This window comes from Bombina bombina, chromosome 3 (assembly GCF_027579735.1).
Source record: "Bombina bombina isolate aBomBom1 chromosome 3, aBomBom1.pri, whole genome shotgun sequence".
Classification (NCBI taxonomy): domain Eukaryota; kingdom Metazoa; phylum Chordata; class Amphibia; order Anura; family Bombinatoridae; genus Bombina; species Bombina bombina.
This window is the reverse complement of record NC_069501.1, coordinates 675,940,122-675,954,885: the sequence shown is the minus strand read 5'-3', so window position 1 is coordinate 675,954,885 and position 14,764 is coordinate 675,940,122.

The window sequence follows — 14,764 nt, the reverse complement described above, 5'->3', positions numbered from 1 at the left end:
AATAAATCCTTAAATAAACCTAGCACTAACCCTTGATGATCCACTTACAGTTTTTGAAGACCGGGCATTAGGTATGGGCGAATGTGTAAATTTCCAAAATCGAATGTTAGAACGAATGTTATTAACGAAATTGAATTACAAATCCGAATGTTGATACGAACAAATATTCTTAAAAATTCTATAATCGAATGCAATTTACAGTTTTCGAATGTCACTTTCGAATTTGAATGTTTATAATTATATTGAATGTCCACATTCAAAATTTCGAATTTAACATTCTATTTAACAAATACTATTCAGAAGTTCAATAGTTCATGTGGTAGGGAATCTAGTAAATTGATACATAATAGATACAAATATACCATTTTGAATGTTTCTATATAGAATATTGCATAATTCAAATATTACATTTAAAGAAAGCATTAGAAATACTATTACAAACATAAATTTGAATTTTTCAAATTCGAATATTGCATAATTCGAATATTACATTTAAATAAAGCATTATAGAAATACTATTACAAATATATAAATTCAAATTTTTCGAATTCGAATATTGCATAATTTGAATATTACATTTAAAGAAAGCATTAGAAATGCTATTACAAATATAAATTCAAATTTTTTTAAACTAATATTTTCGAATGTAATCGTAAAATTTGAAACCGAACATTCGAAAATCGAATGTTAGAATGTTATGTAGACATTCGAAATTCAATTCGACCGAATGAATGTGTTAAAATTCTTTTCATTTTTCGAATGTTGCGAAACATTCGCCCATCCATACCGGACAGCCATCTTCATCCAAGCAGCAGAAGTCCTCATCGAAGCCGGCAGAAGTCTTCATCCAAGCGGGCCGAAGTCCTCATCCAAGCCAGCAGAAGTCTTCATCCAGACGGCATCTTCTATTTTCATCCATCTTCAAGACATCCGAGTGAAGCATCATCTTCTTCCGATGGTCAATGTAGAATGAAGTTTCCCTTTAAGGTACGTCCTCCAAGATGGTGTCCCTTACATTCCGATTGGCGGATAGAATTCTATTAGCCAATAGGAATTAAAGGGTAAAAAATAATATTGGCTGTTGCAATCAGTCAATAGGATTGAGCTCACATTCTATTGGCTATTCCAATCAGCCAATAGAATGAAAGCTCAATCCTATTGGCTGATTGGATTAAATAATTTGAGTAGGGTTAGGTTTTTAAGTATGTAATAAGTTTAATATAGTTTAATGTAATTGTAGAATAATAGTTAGGGTAGGTTAATTAATAGTTTAATATAGTCTATTTTAATTGTACAGGTAAGTTTTAATTTATTATATATATATATATATATATATATATATATATATATATATATATATATATATATATATATATATATGATCTTTTGCTACATTAGGGGCTAAATTACAAATAAGGTGCAACCCTGTACTAAGGGCTCCATTTATTAAATGTCTGGCAAACATCACTGCAGAAGCAGCAATCGCAGCTTGGTAAATGGAGCCTTAAGAATAGCGTACAATATGCTATTACAAGTGGATGGTAAAAAAGATTTGCCCAGAGAATCTTTATGTAGCCAGCATTTATTAAGCACAACTTATACTTTGTATAGCACAGAGTGTGCTGTTCTCACTCTTTTTACAAGTGGTAAGTTAAGAGTTCAACCGCATCATAAAATAACACTGGAAAATGTAATGATTTTGGAGATGTAATTAAGTGTTAACACGTAAAAATATGCATAACTAAACACATCCATAATAAAGCATTTCACTCATGTATACATATTAAATGTAAAATCAAGGTTTATCATTGATATACATGTTTTAACAGTTATTTAAAGGGATATTGTATATGATCAGGTGCTGGACTGGAAAGGACTCATAGATGTATATGTGTGTGTGTGTGTATGTATATGTTAGTATATATGAGTAAGTGTATAATAGTGATGTCGCAAACCTAAAATTTTCGGTTCACGAACTGCGGACTCGAACTTCCGGTATTGTTCGCGAACACGCGAACCGCCATTGAATTCAATAGGCAGGCGAACTTTAAAACCTACAAGGACTCTTTCTGGCCACAATAGTGATGAAAAAGTTGTTTCAAGGGTACTAACACCTGGACTGTTGCATGCTGGAGGGGGATCCCTGGCAAAACTCCCATGGAAAATTACATAGTTGATGCAGAGTCTGCTTTTAAGCCATAATGGGTCTAAATCAACTAACATTCCCAAAGTGGCTGTCTCAAAACATCCCGGACAGAAGATAGATTGATAGAGATAGATAGGATAGATAGATATACATAGATTGATAGTTAGATAGAATCGATAGAAGAGAAATAGATATATTTGTTAGATATATAATTACCCTAATAAATTCTAATAATCAAACATGTGTTCTTGGACCCAACTAGCTTGTGTCAATTAGTACTTTTCTTAGCACTTTAATCCCTGTTCCCCCCCCATATCGTGGGAGTTCTATATGGCCTGCCAGATTACCCTGAAAAATTATAATAAGACATGTGGTCTGCTACCTATTTTAACGAGGTTGTGTTTTAAGTACTACCATTCTTAGCACTTTAATCTCTGTAACTCCCCCTATTTGGTGAGGTCTATACGGCCTGGATGATTACCCATACAAAATATAATAATAAGACATCTGCTCTTGGTCTGCGACCCATGGTAACTATGTTGTGTTAATTAGTAATGTCCTTCGCATTTTAATAGCTGTTACTCATACTCACCCTATCGTTGGAGGTCTATATGGCCTGCATGATTACCCTTACAAAATATAACAACCAAACATATGTTCTGGGACCCATGGTAAGTAGGTTGTGTTATGTAGTACTGTTCTTTGCATTTTCATACCTGTTACAACACCAAATGGTGGCAGGTCTATCTGTCCTTCATGATTAGCTGCACCCAAACCCAAAAAAAAGCCGAGTGGTCTTAGACTAACACCCATGGCTAACTATGTTGTTTCAATTAGTACTATTCTTAGCACTTTCATCCCTGTTACGGGCGGTCTACATGGCCATCATGATTAGCCGAACAAAATACTACAATCCAACCTTTGCTCAGTCTTCATAGGCCCTTCATTGTCTGTATTTTGATAGTACAGTTCTTATTATTTTTATAGCTGATACAACACCGAATGTTGTCAGCTCTATATGGCCTGCATGATTAGCTGCACCCAATACAAAAATAAATCCAAGCGGTCTTGGATTAACACCCATGGCTAACTCTGTTGTTTCAAGTAGTACTATTCTTAGCACTTTCATCTCATCATCCCTGTTACTTCCAGGACTCTCGGTGGTGGTGGTCTACATGGCCATCATGATTAGCCTAACCAAATACTACAATCCAACCTTGGCTCAGTATTTCTAAGGCCCTTCATTGGCTGTATTTTGCTAGTACTGTTCTTATTACTATGGTGGTCTACATGGCCATCATGATTAGCCTAACCAAATACTACAATCCAACCTTGGCTCAGTCTTCCTAAGGCCCTTCATTGGCTGTATTTTGGTAGTACTGTTCTTATTAGTTTAATAGCTGATACGACACCGAATGTTGTCAGCTCTATATGGCCTGCATGGATAGCCACACCCAAAGCCAAAAAAAAGCTAAGCGGTTTTGCACTAACACCCATGGCTAACTCTGTTGTTTCAAGTTCTACTATTATTAGCTCTTTCATCTCATCATCCCTGTTACTTCCAGGACTCTTGGTGGTGGTGGTCTACATGGCCATCATGATTAGCCTAACCAAATACTACAATCCAACCTTGGCCCAGTCTTCCTAAGGCCCTTCATTGGCTGTATTTTGGTAGTACTGTTCTTATTAGTTTAATAGCTGATACGACACCGAATGTTGTCAGCTCTATATGGCCTGCATGAATAGCCGCACCCAAAGCCAAAAAAAAGCCAAGCGGTTTTGCACTAACACCCATGGCTAACTCTGTTGTTTCAAGTTCTACTATTCTTAGCTCTTTCATCTCATCATCCCTGTTACTTCCAGGACTCTCGGTGGTGGTGGTCTACATGGCCATCATGATTAGCCTAACCAAATACTACAATCCAACCTTGGCTCAGTCTTCCTAAGGCCCTTCATTGGCTGTATTTTGGTAGTACTGTTCTTATTAGTTTAATAGCTGATACGACACCGAATGTTGTCAGCTCTATATGGCCTGCATGAATAGCCGCACCCAAAGCCAAAAAAAAGCCAAGCGGTTTTGCACTAACACCCATGGCTAACTCTGTTGTTTCAAGTTCTACTATTCTTAGCTCTTTCATCTCATCATCCCTGTTACTTCCAGGACTCTCGGTGGTGGTGGTCTACATGGCCATCATGATTAGCCTAACCAAATACTACAATCCAACCTTGGCTCAGTCTTCCTAAGGCCCTTCATTGGCTGTATTTTGGTAGTACTGTTCTTATTAGTTTAATAGCTGATACGACACCGAATGTTGTCAGCTCTATATGGCCTGCATGAATAGCCGCACCCAAAGCCAAAAAAAAGCCAAGCGGTTTTGCACTAACACCCATGGCTAACTCTGTTGTTTCAAGTTCTACTATTCTTAGCACTTTCATCTCATCATCCCTGTTACTTCCAGGACTCTCGGTGGTGGTGGTCTACATGGCCATCATGATTAGCCTAACCAAATACTACAATCCAACCTTGGCTCAGTCTTCCTAAGGCCCTTCATTGGCTGTATTTTGCTAGTACTGTTCTTATTACTACATGGTGGTCTACATGGCCATCATGATTAGCCTAACCAAATACTACAATCCAACCTTGGCCCAGTCTTCCTAAGGCCCTTCATTGGCTGTATTTTGGTAGTACTGTTCTTATTAGTTTAATAGCTGATACAACACCGAATGTTGTCAGCTCTATATGGCCTGCATGAATAGCCGCACCCAAAGCCAAAAAAAAAGCCAAGCGGTTTTGCACTAAAACCCATGGCTAACTCTGTTGTTTCAAGTTCTACTATTCTTAGCTCTTTCATCTCATCATCCCTGTTACTTCCAGGACTCTCAGTGGTGGTGGTCTACATGGCCATCATGATTAGCCTAACCAAATACTACAATCCAACCTTGGCTCAGTCTTCCTAAGGCCCTTCATTGGCTGTATTTTGGTAGTACTGTCATCCTTTTGAATAAAAGATTACAGTAAAGGCATTGATTTTAGAAACCCACAGATCATTATTTGCAACCGTGAATTTAGAAAAAAAAATTGATTACACAGCCGTGACACTTATTTATGCTTAGGCCTTTTTAATACGAGGGTCCCGGAGCCTCAACCGAAACAACAGCATGAAAGAGGAGATTTGTCATCAATTTGAATAAAAGATTACAGGAAAGGCATTGATTTTAGAAACCCACAGATCATTATTTGCAACCGTGAATTTAGAAAAAAAAATTGATTACACAGCCGTGACACTTATTTATGCTCAGGCCTTTTTAATACGAGGGTCCCGGAGCCTCAACCAAAACAACAGCATGAAAGAGGAGATATGTCATCCTTTTGAATAAAAGATTACAGGAAAGGCATTGATTTTAGAAACCCACAGATCATTATTTGCAACCGTGAATTTAGAAAAAAAAATTGATTACACAGCCGTGACACTTATTTATGCTCAGGCCTTTTTAATACGAGGGTCCCGGAGCCTCAACCGAAACAACAGCATGAAAGAGGAGAAATGTCATCCTTTTGAATAAAAGATTACAGGAAAGGCATTGATTTTAGAAACCCACAGATCATTATTTGCAACCGTGAATTTAGAAAAAAAAATTGATTACACAGCCGTGACACTTATTTATGCTCAGGCCTTTTTAATACGAGGGTCCCGGAGCCTCAACCGAAACAACAGCATGAAAGAGGAGATATGTCATCCTTTTGAATAAAAGATTACAGGAAAGGCATTGATTTTAGAAACCCACAGATCATTATTTGCAACCGTGAATTTAGAAAAAAAAATTGATTACACAGCCGTGACACTTATTTATGCTCAGGCCTTTTTAATACGAGGGTCCCGGAGCCTCAACCGAAACAACAGCATGAAAGAGGAGATATGTCATCCTTTTGAATAAAAGATTACAGGAAAGGCATTGATTTTAGAAACCCACAGATCATTATTTGCAACCGTGAATTTAGAAAAAAAAATTGATTACACAGCCGTGACACTTATTTATGCTCAGGCCTTTTTAATACGAGGGTCCCGGAGCTTCAACCGAAACAACAGCATGAAAGAGGAGATATGTCATCCTTTTGAATAAAAGATTACAGGAAAGGCATTGATTTTAGAAACCCACAGATCATTATTTGCAACCGTGAATTTAGAAAAAAAAAATGATTACACAGCCGTGGCACTTATTTATGCTCAGGCCTTTTTAATACGAGGGTCCCGGAGCCTCAACCGAAACAACAGCATGAAAGAGGAGATATGTCATCCTTTTGAATAAAAGATTACAGGAAAGGCATTGATTTTAGAAACCCACAGATCATTATTTGCAACCGTGAAATTAGAAAAAAACATTGATTACACAGCCGTGACACTTATTTATGCTCAGGCCTTTTTAATACGAGGGTCCCGGAGCCTCAACCGAAACAACAGCATGAAAGAGGAGATATGTCATACTTTTGAATAAAAGATTACAGGAAAGGCATTGATTTTAGAAACCCACAGATCATTTATATGACCCGTATAATAGAAAAAAACATTCATTAGACACCGGTTACACTTATTTATCCCCAGGCCTTGTTAATACGAGGGTCCCGGAGCCGCAACTGAAACAACAGCATGAAAGAGGACATATGTCAATCTTTTTGAATTATAGATTACAGGAAAGGCATTGATTTTAGAAACACTGAGATAATTACTTGCAACCGGGAAATCAAAAAAAAAATTGAAAAGACACCCAGTACACTTTATTATCCATAGGCCTTTTCAGCAGAGGCTCCAGGACCCTAAACATAAACAAGAGCAGGGAGCTGGGCATAAGAGTACAATGGAGTGTGACAATAATAATCTGAAGGTGAAGATTGCATAGTTGTGGCATTTTAATTTTGATATCGTGGGAACTTAGTACTTGCAATGACCTTGCTCTGGTGAATCCATATCGCAAATGTGTTATTTAAGGCACTGTTTGTCTATTTTTTGAATATCAGCATTTGTTAAATGAATCTCAACTTAGGCTGGTGAGAAACAACCTTTCTTCTGGCTGTTTGCAAATGTTGTGGCTCTGGACAAACATGTGAATAAGGGGCCATCAGCCATATTCTGCACGCAACCCCTTTGATGATTGACGATAAACATGTGTCACCTGCAAGCAGAGATCGTTACTTCTGTCTAAATCATCTTCCTGGTATGGACAGGCCACTGTTTCCCACAGCAAGTACGAATTTTGAAATACAAGATTGTCTTGAGTATGGTAGGAAACCAAAGTTTATTTAATTCAGTACTATCTATCACCACAAAAAATGAACTTCTTGAAGCAACAAAAATGCCAGCAATTTCATGTGCTTATGGATGACAAGGACGTCATGTCCTTTGGTGCACAGAGATGGAGACGATTTTTGCCCTCCCTGTACACTACCCAGATGTCTCAAACATCACCAGAAACACAATACAGCCACTCTTGTGCAGTTCCTGGTGTTCCGGTAGCCATCTCTTTGCGCTCCTAAAGGAATACTTTATCAGTGTTTTTGTATACATCTGACAACAGCTTCGGAGACTGTGGTGACGCACATGTTATTTACTGTTGTTCCAGCTGTGGCAATATCAATTGGCATGAAAAAGTTAAGATTTGTGGGTTGTGGAGCCTATAGCTGTTAAGGTAGAACGTGTGTTTGAGGAGCTCCAGGTCTTACAAGTTACTTTGGAGTTAGTTTTCAACCTTAATTTAATTTTCTTTTTGGGATTCATAGTCACACTTTCTGGGGCTATCCAAGAGGAGCCTGGTAAAAGCAGTAGTAGTCACCCCTTATATCAACGGGTACGGAGACCTGTTTTTTGCGTTTCCAATATTGCGCCGTACCCCAAACTAATCCTGAATGAAAAAAAAAAAAAATTAAAATTTGGACTAGTGACGCACATTTTATGCACGCTGTGGCAATTGCAATTTGCAATAAAAATAATCTGCTAACAACAACCACTACCTACGACCACACCTGACTCCTGAAGTCATGCTTCAGTTATTAAGTCAAGTTAAATTATTTTTTTTTTCTTTATTATGCGCAGCAGAGGCTCCAGGACCCTCGACAAAACCAGCAGCAGCAGGAAAGAGGACATATGGCATCCTTTTGAAAAAAATGATTATAGGAAAGGCATTGATTTTAGAAACACGGAGATCATTAGTTGCAACCGTGAAATCACAAAAAACTTCGATTATACACCAAGTACACTTATTTATCCTTAGGCCTTTTTAGCAGAGGCTCCAGGACCCTCCACAAAACCAGCAGCATGAAAGTGGACATATGGCATCCTTTAGAAAATTAGATTACAGGAAAGGCATTGATTTTAGAAACACAGAGATCATTAGTTGCAACCGTGAAATCACAAAAAACTTCGATTATACACCAAGTACACTTATTTATCCTTAGGCCTTTTTAGCAGAGGCTCCAGGACCCTCAACAAAAACAAGAGCAGGGAGGTGGGCATAGGAGTACAATGGAGTGTGACAATAATAATGTGAAGGGGAAGATTGCGGAGTTGTGTCATTTTAATTTTGTTATTGTGGGAAATACTAGCAATGACCTTGCTCTGGTGAATCCATATTGCAAATGTGTTTTTTAAGGCACTGTTTGTCTATTTATTGAATATCAGTATTTGGTAATTGAAGCTCAACTTAAGGCTGGTGAGAACCGACCTCTCTTCTGGCTGTTTGCAAATGTTGTTGCCCTGGACAAACATGTGAATAAGGGGCCATCAGCCATATTCTGCACGCAACCCCTTTGATGATTGACAATAAACATGTGTCACCTGCAAGCAGAGCCCGTTACTTCTGTCTAAATCATCTTCCTGCTATGGACAGCCCACTGTTTCCCACAGCAAGTCCGAAGCTTGAACTACAAGATTGTCTTGAGTATGGTAGGAAACCAAAGTTTATTTAATTCAGTACTATCTATCACCACAAAAATGAACTTCTTGAAGCAACAAAAATGCCAGCAATTTCGTGTGCTTATGGATGACAAGGACGTCCTGTCCTGTGGTGCACAGAGATGGAGAGGATTTTTGCCCTCCCTGTACACTACCCAGATGTCTACAACATCACCAGAAACACAAGACAGCCACTTTTGTGAAGTTCCTGGAGTGTTCCGGTAGACATCTCTTTGCGCCCCAAAAGGAATTCTTTATTGTTGTTTTTGTATACATCCGACAATAGATTCGGAGACTGTGGTGACGCACATGTTAGTTACTGTTATTCCAGCTGTGACAATATCAATTGGCATTAAAAAGGTAAGATTTGGGTGGGCGGAGCCTATACCTGTTGCGGTAGGACGTGTGTTTGAGGAGCTCCGGGTCTTACAATTTACTTAGGAGTAATTTTTCAACCTTAATTTAATTTTCTTTTTGGGATTCATACTCACACTTTCTGGGGCTATCCAAGAGGAGCCTGGTAAAAGCACTAGTAGTCACCCCTTATATCAACGGGTACCGAGACCTGTTTTTTGCCTTTCCAATATTGCGCCGTACCCCAAACTAATCATGAATGAAAAAAAAAAAACTTAAAATTTGGACTTGTGACGCACATTTTATGCATGCTGTGGCAATTGCAATTTGCAATAAAAATAATCTGCTAACAACAACCACTACCTACGACCACACCTGACTCCTGAAGTCATGCTTCAGATATTAAGTCAAGTCACTTCTTTATCCTTAGGCCTTTTTAAAAGAGTGTCCCGGAGCCTCAACAGAAAGAACAGCATGAAAGAGGACATATGGCATCCTTTTGAAAAATAGATTACAGGAAAGGCATTGATTTTTGAAAGACAGAAAAAATAAGTTACAACTGTGAAATCTAAAAAAACATTGAATAGACACCCAGTACACTTCTTTATCCTTCGACCTTTTTAGCAGAGGCTCCAGGACACTCAACAAAACCAGCAGTAGGAAAGAGGACATATGGCATCCTTTGTGAAAAAAAGATTATAGGAAAGGCATTGATTTTAGAAACCCAGGGATAATTTGTTGCAACCATGAATTTGAATAAAAAAAATGGTTGGATGGACACCCAGTACAATTCTTTCTCCCTAGGCCTTTTTATAAGAGGGTCCAGGACCCTCAAACAAAACACCAGCAGGAAAGGGGACATATGGCATACTTTTTAACAATACAGTAAGAGTACAGGAAAGGCATTGATTTTAGAAACCCATAGATAATTTTTTGCAAATGTAAATTTGAATAAAAAAAATGATTCGATGGACACCCAGTACACCACTTTCTCCTTAGGCCTTTTTATAAGAGGGTCCTGGACCCTAAAAAAAACACCAGCAGGAAAGAGGACATATGGCATACTTTTGAAAATTAGATTACTGGAAAGGCATTGATTTTAGAAACACAGAGATCAGTTATATGACCCGGGAAATAGAAAAAAAAACATTGATTGGACACCCAGTACACTTCTTTATCCTTAGGCCTTTTTAAAAGAGTGTCCCGGAGCCTCAACAGAAATAACAGCATGAAAGAGGACATATGGCATCCTTTTGAAAAATAGATTACAGGAAAGGCATTGATTTTTGAAAGACAGAAAAAATAAGTTACAACTGTGAAATCTAAAAAAACATTGAATAGACACTCAGTACACTTCTTTATCCTTCGGCCTTTTTAGCAGAGGCTACAGGACACTCAACAAAACCAGCAGTAGCAAAGAGGACATATGGCATCCTTTGTGAAAAAAAGATGATAGGAAAGGCATTGATTTTAGAAACCCAGGGATAATTTGTTGCAACCGTGAATTTGAATTAAAAAAAATGATTGGATGGACACCAGGTACAATTCTTTATCCATAATGCCTTTTTATAAGAGGGTCCAGGACCCTCAAACAAAAAACCAGCAGGAAAGAGGACATATGGCATACTTTTGAACAATAGAGTACAGGAAAGGCATAGATTTTAGAAACCCATAGAATTTTTTTTTAAAATGTAAATTTGAATAAAAAAAATTATTCGATGGACAGCCAGTACACCTCTTTCTCCTTAGGCCTTTTTATAAGAGGGTCCTGGACCCTCAAAAAAAACACCAGCAGGAAAGAGGACGTATGGAATCCTTTTGAACAATAGAGTACAGGTACAGCATTGATTTTACAAACCCAGAGATCATTTTGGTCAATTGTTAAATAGAAAAATAAAAATGAGTGGCCAACCAGTACACCTCTTTCTCCTTAGGCCTTTTTATAAGATGGTCCTGGGCACTCAAAAAAAACACCAGCAGGAAAGAGGACGTATGGCATCCTTTTGAACAATAGAGTACAGTTACGGCATTGATTTTACAAAACCAGAGATAATTTTGGTCAAATGAGAAATAGAAAATAAAAATGAGTGGACACCCAGTACACCTCTTTCACCTTAGGCCTTTTTATAAGAGTGTCCAGGACCCTCAAACAAAATACCAGCAGGAAAGAGAACATATGGCATACTTTGGAACAATAGAGTACTGGTACGGCATTGATTTGTGAAACCCACAGATGATTGTTTGTAAAAGTGAAATAGCACCAAAAACCATGCTTGGACTCCCACTCCAGGTCGTTCACCTTCAGCTTTTTTATAAGAGGGTCCAGCACCCTCAACAGAAACAACTGCAGGAAACACCACCACATATGCCATCCTTTTGCACAAGCGAGTACAGGTATGGCATCCATTTTAGAAACCCAAAGATAATTGAGAGGAACCAGGAACATTTTTATAAAAACTGGATGGGGCAACCATTACTACAGGTCGTTCTCCTTCAGACTTTTTATATCATGGGCCACGACCCGCAACAGGCACAACAGCATGAAACAAAACATATGCCACCCTTTTGCACAATAGAGTACAGGTATGGCATAGATGGAACACGGAGATAATTTAGATCAACCAAGAGACGTATAAAGATGCTTGGTCGGTCCTTCTCTTTCAAATTTGTTGCATTTTGCGTTCAATTGAATGGTCCACCGGATATGAGTGGTGTGTAAAGTTGTACAATTCGTAACAGTTTAATCACTAGTGTTATGTGCCTTATTTTTTTTATTTGAGTTTTGTATCCACAGAGATGCAGCAGAGGCCAGAAAAATTAGGAATGTACAAATGACTGAAACATTGGGGTATTGTTGGAGCAACTGCTGTAGCAGCGGCCAGAAAAATCGATGTTTGTAAAACATTTATAAAGTGCCCTAAAAGCTTGTGGCTTGAACACTAGTTGTTGGCGGATAAGTCAAGCAAGTCCTCCGTCTTTATAACCAAAAAAAAAGGCCAGCCTGTGTACCAGTTGTAGCCCAAGGCAGCTCATATCATCATCAGTAGTTTTTTATTCAAATGTATCGCCCAATGTCAGTCCCTTCGGGATCCAGCCCTCATTCATTTTTATAAAAGTGAGATAGTCAAGGCTTTTTTGACCTAGGCGACTTCTCTTCTCAGTGACAAAACCTCCTGCTGCACTAAAAGTCCTTTCGGACAGGACACTTGAAGCGGGGCAGGCCAGAAGTTCCATTGCAAATTGGGATAGCTCAGGCCACAAGTCCAGCCTGCACACCCAGTAGTCAAGGGGTCCATCGGTCCTGAGAGTGTCGAGATCCGCAGTTAAAGCTAGGTAGTCTGCTACCTGTCGGTTGAGTCTTTCTCTAAGGCTGGATCCCGAAAGGCTCTGATGGTGCATGGGAGTTAAAAAGGTATGCATGTCCTCCATCAACAAGACGTCAGGAAAGCACCCGGTCCTTGCCGCCGTGGTCGTGGGAGGAGGAGGATTAATTTAATCTCTTCCCCTGTTACATTCCCGTGGTGCTGTGACATCACCCTTATACGCTGTATAAAGCATAGTTTTTAATTTATTATGAAAATGCTCCATCCTTTCCGACTTGCGGGAATTTGGTAACATTTCAGGCACTTTATGCTTATACCGGGGGTCGAGGAGCGTGGACACCCAGTACAGGTCGTTCTCCTTCAGCTTTTTTATACGAGGGTCCCTCAACAGGCACGACAGCATGAAAGAACCCATTTGAACAAGGTTGGATGCTGAGCTAATCATGTCGCGTTCCTCCTCCTCACTGATCTCACTGATGGTATCTTCTTCCCCCCAGCCACGTACAACACCACGGGTACCAGAGAGGTGACAACAACGAGCACCCTGGGATGACTGTTGTGCTCGGTCTTCCTCTTCCTCATCCTCCCCAAAGCCACATTCCTCCTCTGACTCCTCTTCCTCACAATCCTCTTCCTGCGTTGCCGCAGGTCCAGCAAGCAATGCTGATTCGGCTGTTTGTGGGGGTGATGGACACCATAACTCTTCCTCTTCCTCTTCACGCTCATCTACTGCCTGATCCAGCACTCTTCGCAGGGCACGCTCCAGGAAGAAAACAAATGGTATGATGTCGCTGATGGTGCCTTCGGTGCAACTGACAAGGTTTGTCACCTCCTCAAAAGGACGCATGAGCCTACAGGCATTGCGCATGAGCGTCCAGTAATTTGGAAAAAATATCCCCAGCTCCCCAGAGGCTGTCCTAGCACCCCGGTCATACAAATACTCATTAACAGCTTTTTCTTGTTGGAGCAGGCGGTCAAACATTAGGAGTGTTGAATTCCACCGTGTCGGGCTGTCGCAAATCAAGCGCCTCACTGGCAGGTTGTTTCGACGCTGGATATCAGACAAGTGCGCCATGGCCGTGTAGGAACGCCTGAAATGGCCACACACCTTCCTGGCCTGCTTCAGGACATCCTGTAAGCCTGGGTACTTATGGACAAATCGTTGTACAATCAGATTACACACATGTACCATGCACAGCACATGTGTCAACTTGCCCAATTTCAATGCCGCCACCAAATTACTTCCATTGTCAGAAACAACCTTGCCAATCTCCAGTTGGTGTGGAGTCAGCCACTGATCCACCTGTGCGTTCAGGGCGGTCAGGAGTGCTGGTACGGTGTGACTCTCCGCTTTCAGGCAAGTCAACCCCAAGACGGCGTGACACTGCCGTATCCGGGATGTAGCATAGTACCTGGGGAGCTGGGGGGGTGCCATAGATGTGGAGCAAGATGCAGAAGTTGAAGAGGACTCAGCCGAGGGAGAGGTTATGGCAGAGGATGGAGTAGGAGGAGTAGAGGAGGTAGCAGCAGGCCTTCCTGCAAGTCGTGTCGGTGTCACCAACTCTTCTGCAGAGTCACGCATTCCATGCTTGTCAGAAGTCAGCAGGTTTACCCAATGCGCAGTGTAGGTGATATACCTGCCCTGACCATGCTTTGCAGACCAGCTATCCGTGGTCATATGGACCCTTGCCCCAACGCTGTGTGCCATACATGCCATAACTTCCTTTCTCACAACAGAGTACAGGTTTGGGATTGCCTTTTGTGAAAAGAAATTTCTGCCAGGTACCTTCCACTGCTGTGTCCCAATAGATACAAATTTTTTGAAAGCATCAGACTCCACCAGCTTGTATAGTAAAAGCTGACGGGCTAAGAGTTCAGACAAGCCAGCTGTCAGACGCCGGGCTCAAACATGTCCTTGACAGACACCTGACTGTGGGCAGATGACCAGGAACTGCTACGTAAGAGAGACTGAGTGGAGGATGGTTGAGAGGGGACAA